Below are 5,890 nucleotides of genomic sequence, written 5' to 3'. Positions count from 1 at the left end.
TGTGTGTCCTTTTATTTCTTTAGCAATTTTCCATTTTCTATGGGGTGGGGTTTTTGTTTTGTTCCTTTTGGTTTATTTTTTGTGGCATTGTACATCTCCTTTGACAAAATTGGTATCTCTTGTTTGGCATCTCCTCTTTAGTGTTTCGTTCCTGTCCTCTGCTGGTGGAACATGTTTTCTTTACTTTTTACTGTACTCTTGCATCTTTCGATTTCTGTAACCGGATTTTTCTCTTCTGTTTGGCTGAATTGGCACTATTGGTGAGGGCTCTTTGGGACAGACCTGTTATTTCTACAGCTCAGTAGCCATTTGGAAAAATAAGAAATAAACATTCTCCACTGATTCCTTTCCATATTCCTGTAATTAGCTTATCTTCTATGTTAAAAAATTGTCTGGTTTCTAGAAATGTTGGTCACGTGTGTGCTTTTCCCCTGCCTCTCTATAGCCCCCTCGTTTAGCAGTTCCACAATTCCTAGGAATCCTCTTCCTGGAATTTTTCCCTCCTTCTTGCCCATCGTCCCTTCATCCCCCTGCTTTTCCAGCTGTGTCAGTGTTGTGTGGTGTGTATTGTAGGCTGCTGTTTCTGCCTGACAGTGTCCCTTGGGTGGCTGACTTTTGCTTTCTTTGTTTGTATTTACTTTTTTTAAAAATTTTTAATGATACGGTATAACCTGATCTCTTCTGGACTGTTACGAACTCCAAAGTTTATTTGTACGAGCCTAAAATGAGTTAGAAAACATTTATCATATGATTCTGTTGTGCAAACTGATCTATCCCAGGAAGTCTGCTAGCAGTAAGGCTTTTCCTAGATGGACTGAACCAAGTGTGAAACAGGACCTGTTGGAAAACTTAATGTATAATCACAGTAGACATGTATATTTTTGTGGACATTTTACTTAAAATGTTGTTACTATACAGATATTTTCTTGAAACTTATCCCTTTATTAAATTATTTTTCTACTGGAGTTGATTTTTTAAAATTTTTTTTTTCTTTTATATGATCATTATTGGTCTTTTGGCTAAAAACGCCCTCAGGAGCAAAACCTCGTGGACTGTGACCACTCCTGGGGCTAAGGAGAGAGTGGCTGGACAGAGAAGGTACCGTTGCTGGTTGGGAGCCTTTTGCTTTGGGAAAGAAGGAGGTTCCTTAGCAAAGATGCTCTGCTCCCTTCCTTCCCCACTTTCCTTGTGTTTGGGCCCAACCTCTTCCAGCTGTTCTCCATGAACTGCAGGTGCCAGTTGTTTGATAGGCGGGAGGAGGTTAGTAAACCTCTTTGTCTCTTGTCAGAGAAGCAAAAGCAGCTGCAGTAGGGCCGAGGGCTGGCTCAAAAGTTGGCCCTTGCAGCCTGTGTTTGTGGCCATAAATGCGGTGTAATAGTGCCAATTCTCTGCTGGGGAAACAGGTTATTCAGCAAGGGGAGCATGCGAGCTGCCTGCCTGGGACTCAGCATGAAGGGAAGGAGGACTTGATTCAAAATCGATCTTCCATGTTACTGCTTCCCTTGTTCCTGTTCTAAATGGCCTGTTATGAACATCTCGAGAGGGAGGAAGGGTATGCTGCACCAACATGACTCATAGCATCCTCTCTGGTTCAGCCTTGCCCACCACATGCTCCCATGGTTTAGGATGAAGTTTGCAGCCATGTAAGTACTTGTGTTTAGTTTTTACTTAAGCCAGTGAGCAGGCCTCGCAGCCTTGAGTAAACTACTGGCAGCAGGGGATCCAAAGTGTTTGCCTCAGTAAGGCTGAGCAGTGCAGCTGCTGCTGTATGCATGGATGTGGAGTTGGAGTTTGTGCTGCAGGAATCCTGTCAGCCTGTGTGCTTGTCTCGGTGAGAAGCAGTGCCTGATTTTGTTCTCCAGTGTGATGATCTTGGAAATGATGGGGCAGGACAATGCAAGGCTGTGAGTGAGCGGAGTTTGCTATGGGTCTGTTGATAGCAGAGACAGGCTGATCAAAACCCTCCTTTGTGCAGACCCATTCCCTTTTCAGGGGCTGGAGCTCCCTCATTTCTGGGAGAGAGCAAGGCTGAAGGGGTGGGGGCCACAGTTGTGAGGGGGTTTAAGCAGACGCTGGTGTTACTTTGGCACAGGAACATCCAGAAAGGTTATTTCTGACTTTGAGATCAGAATTGAGGCTTGATCACCCATCCCCTGCTCTTACTGCTGCCTGCAACACCCCCCTCAGCTGCTCCAAGATGAGGCACGGCTAAAAAGAAATGGGAAAATCATTGAGTAGCCTTTGTTGTGCACGTGGGTGTTGGTGAGGACAGGACCTGCTTTTCCCTGCTTAGCGTCAGCATTGTGCGCTTGTGTGTGAAGTGCGCTAAAATAGACACGGTCCTGGAAAATTGGTTCCTTTGTAACTTATTTTCCATTTCTCTCCTGAGTGCTTGTTTCTGGGAATATTGCCCTCGAGATCCAGTTCCTGTGAGTGGGTCCCTGAGATCCAACTTGCAAAGCAAGGCAGTGGGAGCAAGTGCTGCTTCTGGTTGTGAATTTACTTTCTCTTTACGAATGGTGACCTATCAGCGTGTGAGACTGTTAAGACCTGTTGTGAAGCTCTATTAAGGCAAAACATGTTCAATTTAACCAACTTGAAAACTATTCCAATTTTAAGGGTTTGGCTTTCAAAGTCAGGAGGTTGTTTAACTTTCTGTGCTAAGCAGCTCATATGCTTTATTCTTCTTGGTCACACCAGGGCTAACAGAATCCCCCTTTTTGTCTTGGCAGACGATTTTCTGAGGCTTCCGTGGCTTTACATTTCACAAATGTGTCAACATCTTTTGGGGAAAGACGCATGAAAGGTCCCTCCCCTACACACTTGACAGATACAGGCTAGGATTGTTCCGAGCTGAAACAATCCTGTGGGAAGCACATTGGTACCTTATGGTCAGAAGATCTGCCAAGGACTCACTGTAGGGAGGTGTGTTCAAAAGCACAGGCAGCAGCTGAAGAGAGTGAGTTGGGAGCCACAAGGGCTGTGGGAAAGGGCCAAGCAAATGAGGGAGTGTTTTGGCCTCCAGTCCTGCTTAGCCGTGGTGAAGCTGGCTCTTGGTGCGTGTACTACCAGCAGCAGGAAAACCTCTGGGAATTGAAGATGCTGATTCAGTAGGGGAGACAAAAATAAAGCATACTATCTCTTGACTGAGTTTAGGAGGTAATCAAAGAGAGGGAATGAGATGGCTGTCTCATTAGCAGGTATCTGCTTTCCTGTGGCCTGTTTGCCTGCTGTTCCTGTAGGTATCACAGAGGAGGTTACTGATGAGCCAGTTTCAAGTGGTTTGAGGGCAGCTTGAGATCGGTAACCAATAATTGGTGCCATTTTTTTTGCTCCACAAGAGTGCAGCTGTTGGCAACAAAGTTCAAGCCCTGCCATGTTCCCCGGAGTGGTCCTGGGTGCTGCCAGCCCCTGTCGTCTTCTCACTGCTGGATGCAGTATTAATGCCTCTGCTCAGTCCAGTGCTCCTTTTGCTGAGGGGTTTCTTTCCTCTGCTATCTCTACTCCTTCTGTTGGGTCCTTGTCCCAGTGGAGCATGAGCTGGAGGAGCGGGTTCCTTTCTTGTCTTGCTTTAGCTGTCTTCTGCACTTTTTCCAGTCGTTCCTCAGACTGGAGGAAAGCAACTTAAAGTCAGTTATTTTTAAGGCATATTGCAGCAGGATGAATATTTCCAATGACTCTGGGCTCATGGTTTGATTTGGTTGTTATCCGGGCAGCATCTTTCCTAGGGAGCCCAGAGCCCAAGACCTCTTGCAACAATTCCATCTTGCAACTGCCTCATTACTAGGAACAAGAGACACTGTTGAGATGGCAAAATTGCATATTGCAATCCCTTGCTGAGCACCACGTCAGTCTCTAGTTGGTGCTGCCCAGGTGTGCCGTGAGCCGTAGCAGAACTTACCGAATGTGCAGCCAGAAATCCTGCTATTTACTCAGTGACTGATGTGCTTTTTGCATCTTTATGTATCCTGGAGTATGTAGAGATGCAGTCCCTGGCTTTGGAAACAGTCTGAGGTCCTGTTGAATTTGGCTGGATCCAGTCTGGCTTAAATCCTCCACCATGAGATGCCCATCTGTTCAGTGTCTTCCCAGGCTGAGATATGAGTTTGTCAGATTGAGCAGAGAGCCTCTGAGCTCCTGCCTCAGGGCTAAGTTCATTTTAGTGATGAGGAAAAATAACCTAAAGGTTTATTCCTGAGGATAAGAATGGCTGCATCTTGGAGGGGAAGAGTTCAGTGCAGTCCAGAAATACTTAAAAAAAATTCTTAACGTGAATCAGGGAGTAAAGTTAAAAATGTAACAAACTATTTCTGATGGATAGAACCACTGAACCAGAGGTTAAATATAATTTGACTCATATGCCTTGTCTTCACACTTCTGTAACTTAGCTTTTTTGATTGTCTATATATAAGAGGTGACATTGGAGAGCATGGATTTATCATGAAGATTTATTTGTCATGGAGAGATGAAGGAGCTGTCTGGCACTTGTGGGTTTCATATCAAGTTGCACTTCTGGCAGACACCAGTGGAGCTTTAAAGAAGATCACATTGTAGAGCAGAGTAGTAAGTTGCTATAAGGATGGGCAAAGGTTTATCTGTGATGCAGGGGCTCTGAATAGAGAGCTGCTGGATTGTAATATCTCTCTCTGGTCCAGGACACATGCAGGTACAAAATGTCTAGTCAGAGGCATAGACAGCGGCTTCCCCAAGAGCATGTTCAGGTCATTTGTTAAAATTCATTGGGGTGATGGAAGGGGATGCTGGTCTGAAAAACTATTAGATATTGGCAGCTGGCTGAGGAACTTGCCTGGAGCCATTCACGTTTTCAGAGGTCTGAACAAGATTTGACAGTCCTGAACCAAGCTTTGCCCTACTAGCATCCATTTGAAAGTTCTTTTCAAGGCATCCAGCTTTGACACAGTGTTGTGCATCTGCCTTGAAATGCTTTACTCTATCTTTTAACACCTCAACACTTGAGACCAAACTTATGCAGTTACTGATAGCAGCTTGCAGGGATTTGTTCCCCAAGCGAGGTGCCTAGGGGCACAATGATGCTTTATGCCCCTTCTCCAAACCCTCCTTGGTTTTCAGCTGCGCTCCCTGAGTGATGAGGGCTGCGGCGACCATCAGGTCATGGTGTGGAATCCAGCTGGAGAGCAACTCATGGAGAAACCTCTCTGGGCCTAGCTCTTCTTGGCTGGGATCTATAACAGTGCCTGGAAGGAAAACTCTAGTGTGCTGGGTGAGTACTTGCTTCTAGCTGTCTTGGCTGAACTCTAATCCATGAAGAATCAGTAAAAATGTCAGAAAGTTTGAAGACAGTCAGTTCCTACTCTGAATCTTGATGTGTATTGAGGATTTGGTTGCAAGGTCATGAATACATAACCTTTGTCAGGGAATCTAGGCTGATAAACAGTTTAAATCTCTATAGGGTGTGTATATAGTACGTTGGATATAAGAGAGGATTGGGTTTCTTTGGCAATCCTCTCTGCCTCTAAGTATCACCCACACTTGTAAATAGCAGACAACGTGGAAGCAGGAGGCAAGACCTCATCCCTTAGATGGGTGTTGTCCCTTCCATTTTGCAGCTGGGGTAGATGAGAGGCATGTCCACAGTCACTGGTCAGAGTAAGGAACAGAAGCCAGGAACTAGAATTCTTCTTGCTTTACTAACATCACATAGCCATTTCTTAAAACTTCAGCCGGTTGCTGATAAATGTGGTGATTAGCTGCAGCTTCAGACACTGAGACCCTTCTCCTTGCAGCCGGAGCAAATTAGGTCCTCATTGTGTCCGGCTGTCCTCTATGCACTGAAAATGCCAGAGCAATTTTAGCTTCCATGAAGTGACACTGAAGGCTTATTAGTGCCATTCACTAAACCCCTTTGTCT

Source organism: Neopelma chrysocephalum, unplaced genomic scaffold (assembly GCF_003984885.1).
Source record: "Neopelma chrysocephalum unplaced genomic scaffold, ASM398488v2 Primary Assembly neopelma1_61b, whole genome shotgun sequence".
NCBI lineage: Eukaryota > Metazoa > Chordata > Aves > Passeriformes > Pipridae > Neopelma > Neopelma chrysocephalum.
The sequence above is the reverse complement of the archived record's forward strand: the minus strand, read 5'-3'. Positions refer to the sequence as shown.